This window comes from Lactuca serriola, chromosome 7 (assembly GCF_051521515.1).
Source record: "Lactuca serriola cultivar US96UC23 chromosome 7, Lser_US96UC23_V15, whole genome shotgun sequence".
Lineage (NCBI taxonomy): Eukaryota > Viridiplantae > Streptophyta > Magnoliopsida > Asterales > Asteraceae > Lactuca > Lactuca serriola.
Genome location: NC_136414.1, coordinates 203951897 through 203956088, shown reverse-complemented (window position 1 = coordinate 203956088; position 4192 = coordinate 203951897).

Sequence of the window (4192 nt, the reverse complement as noted above, 5' to 3'; positions counted from 1 at the left end):
AATATTTGATTATATGTTACAAAACACACGAAAGACATAAAGAAATGGTTTAATAAATATTCAAGGTCCAACACTAGGTAAGCTACCCAAGCCCACTAGTGACCCACTAATGGCCCAATTTGCTATATTGGGCCCAATCCCTTAATGGGCCTTACCCTAAGCCCAATTATATTTTCCTTGGCTCATATTAATTGACTCCTGATGGCCCACTATGTCCCAAAGGCCTAAAATCCAAAACACAGCCCACACCGAGGCCCAATATGCCCAAAGCCCAACTCTGCTGAGTATGCTGGGCGTACTCCAATGTATGCTAAGCGTACTGGTCCTGCTAGTGCGTAGGCTGGGCATACCTGTACGTACGCTCAACGTAATCCTCCTGTTAAGACACTTTTCCATTAAGTGCTTGATACTCCACTCCAGAGGCTACCAACTCAGATCCAGGTACTTACTGATGTCTTAAACCATAAAGTCACTAACTTGGTGACTTGCAATCCACCAAACAAGCCCAAACTCAAAAGGTGACAACATGCTTTCATTCCAAGGGCTAGATCTCATGCATGGACACAAATGAGTCCTAAAGGTTGAAACTTTACTGCTTATGGGACTCATATGACACTAAGGATGGCAACCCTGGACCTAGAAGGTGAGTTGTGACTTAGAGGTCAAATCTTGGAACCAAAAAGACCCAAAAATTCCATTAACATAGATCTAAGCATACACAAGGAAAGTTTCAGACTTGATACCTCACAATGGTCCAAAATGGAACAAAAATCGCAGATCTATAGCTTCCCTTTTGATCCACCACATTGCTAATCTCTTATCTTGTTTTGAAATAGCTTTACAACACCTAAATACTCACTTAATGGCCACCAAAGCTTCAATAACACTCAAGGAGGGTTGGAGTTCATGGAGACTACCTAAGGATGAGATGGGGCTGGCCCCTTTGAGCATAATGTTCCTTTTATAGCGTCACATTCCCAAATTAGGGTTTTAGGAAAGTTGGTCGTACGCTGGGCGTACGCCTCCACGCACCCGCGACCATGCACCCTATTACGTTGGGCGTTACCCAACTTACGTTGGGCGTACTCACGCGCCTCATATTTGCATGCATGGCTCTTCTTGCCAACTTTTCCCATTAAGGGACCATTAATGTCAATAACTTCAAATCATCATAATTCCTTCATTCTAAGTCTGTTTCCGATAAACCTTATATCCACGAATAGGAGACGAGAAATCTACACTTCTATAAACTTATCCTCACCTCAAAATATTCCGAACGAAGATTCAAAATTTGTAAGGAGATTGAACTGCCACTTACCGATATAACCCTGGTTTCAAGGCACAAACCAAACTGTCGGATCACCTCAATCACATCTTCTGTACCTAAATGGGTCTAGATCTCTCCTTTGCAAAGGCCCTAAGTCTTACAATAATCCATCTATAGGCCATGGTCCCGAATTAGAAAAGCGATTCGGAACAAGGCGTTACAACTCTCCCCCAGTTAAACTAGACTTCGTCCTCGAAGTCCGCTATGACCAACTATCCTGCGCTTTGCTCACCACATCCCTTCTCGATGCATACGTCACCTACTGGGTCCGATCCCCGAATGACCCCTACGATTAGTCTTCCGTCCGGTCTCTTCGCTAAAATAATACCTGAAGATAAGAACCTCAAGAGCACTCTGAACAACTACCTTCTTGTTCTCCGTGAAGGACATACCTTTGCTGTGACTACACCTCCAGCCACTCCCAGTGTTGGTTACTTCACTGACACCCACTGAATGTTTCCTCCTACCATGTCCCGGTGCTGACAACCTATCCTAGCGAATGGGTCGGATAATCCTTCGAGTCAAATATTCATACCTGCAACCCTAGCAAACAGTGATCAGTTGATTAAACTAACATGTTTCCTAGTGTTCAGTTCGTATCAAGCAAGACTTGTAATAATAGTTAATCAAATTACTAATTCAATTTAACCTCTTGTTGATGGTTTATCACACAAGGCTCACACATTAACTTACTTATTTCCGAGTTAATCCTAGTTTCACAATCGCTATTCCTAGTCATATAATCTTGATGGTCATCAAAATCATAAGAGACAAGCAATCAAGCAGATGCTCATACAACTTAATTTACTTGACAATTAATAGCAAATAATTATTATTAACACATAAGGATCTTTTAACAAGCTTGGCAAGATAAATTAAACATAATCCAACAATCTAATATAGCAATTAATCTATAAATCAAGGTTTCATTCAATCATAAACACAAAGTAAAAGGTTTTTACACCTAAATCGGAAACTAATCACATAATAGTATCACAGTGGGATGCTAAACATGGTCACGTTAACAACCCACATGATTACCGACACGTATTCGCTCTCTAATCCTTCCGATCTCTGCTCCCGTTAGCTTAACGGCCTTCCGGCCGCCTTATAGACCCTCAAAATGGCTTAACAAAAGTTAATTATCGACTAAATTAGGTTAGAAGTCGAATCCCCCCTCCTGGCTGGCCAATAGTCGCTATTTAAAACCTTTGGGACCGACTTACGTACGCTGGGCGTAGCTAGAAGTCCATTGCGATAAGGAAGTCCGGATAAACACCCAGTACGCTGGGCATAGCCCGTGTTTCAGCATTACGCTTAGCGTAACTTATATTACGCTAGGCGTGATTGCACAATAGCTGCAAATCATAATTCAAAGCAATATAAGTACCGTTTAGTTCTAAAAGAGAATAATAAAGGCTAAAATATTAATATATAATGCATAAAAATATATATAAAAATACACATATCACCACTCCGACCCTACAAGTCCTGGGATCCTCGATCCTCTATCTTAACCCTAAGGTCTCTACCAGGTCCCACCCGCACTACTATTACCATACGGGCCTCGACCACGGGTCTCACCCAACTATATCTTGGAGTAACCTCTCCCAAGGTCTCACCTCTCTAGGGCTATGCAGGCTAACTCCCTATAGATCTCAAGGAACTAACCCTTCCTAATTTCTATCATGTTATCTAGGAGATACGGACCTCGACCAAACTCCACTAACTAGGAGATACAGGCCCTCGCCCACACTCATCTACTAGCTACTAACAATGCTGCGGCTACCCCGCAGTCTTACCCCACTCTCCATGCTATCTCAACCACCGACTACTAATCCGAAGGCATCCCAAATTGCACTTACTCCTGCTCCTGTCTTCATGAATAGTTCTTCCCCACTTCGATTCGACTAGGTCCCTACATTCCCCAACTTAAGAAGGATTCCCAATCCTGCTCTCTATCAAAAGAGGTCAGTCTACTAACATCCAACACTTACCACTGCTAGCGCTCCAACCCACCAACACCAATACTGAACCACTCTTGAAAACTAATAAAGCACATCCCATACCCCACTCATACCTGCTACTGCGACTGCATCTTAAGAACCGGTTAGAAAAGAGGGTACTACTATGAACTACCGACCAAAACCCATGGTATGCAAGCCAAACTAAAAGAGGGAATACAAGCCAAACTCAAAGTATTTTATTAATTTTTAAACTCATTAATGTAGTCCAACGATTTCCTCATTTAATAACATATTCAGATATTTTATCTCATTTTATAATATGTTGAGCATAAAGGAAACTTCTATTTTGGAAATCTAACTTCATAGCTTTCAGAAGTTTTTACAAAGCATTTTCCATATCAACTCTAATAAACTATAATGGGTATAGTTTGGGATAACCCTCTAGGCAGTCTCTACCTAATCAGATTTCATAAATGAATATAAATGAACTATGGCAGATTTAGTTTATGTTATATGTTTTCTCAGAAGTATAAAGTACATTTATTCAAGGATAATTACTGTTTTATACTGATTTCTCGCTAGTAAACTAGATTATACAAAATTGTGAGATGCTACTTCCATACTATACCCTTAGGTGTATAGTGATAAATCCTTTTAGTATAACCATAGTCTCCTGGAGGGAGAGCGTGAGATTTGTGAATAGATCTATTCGAGCTGACAATCCCACACCAGAACTACTAGCTACAGTTAGGCGGGCATGCCTATGGTGAACAAATGTCATTTAGCTTAACGCCTGAAGAACGTTATAAAGGTCTCTCGATCATATCAAGTATGGTTATACGACTCACAAAATAGGTATAAACTAACTTTGTTTACGAACTCTCTTCTTTATTTGTTT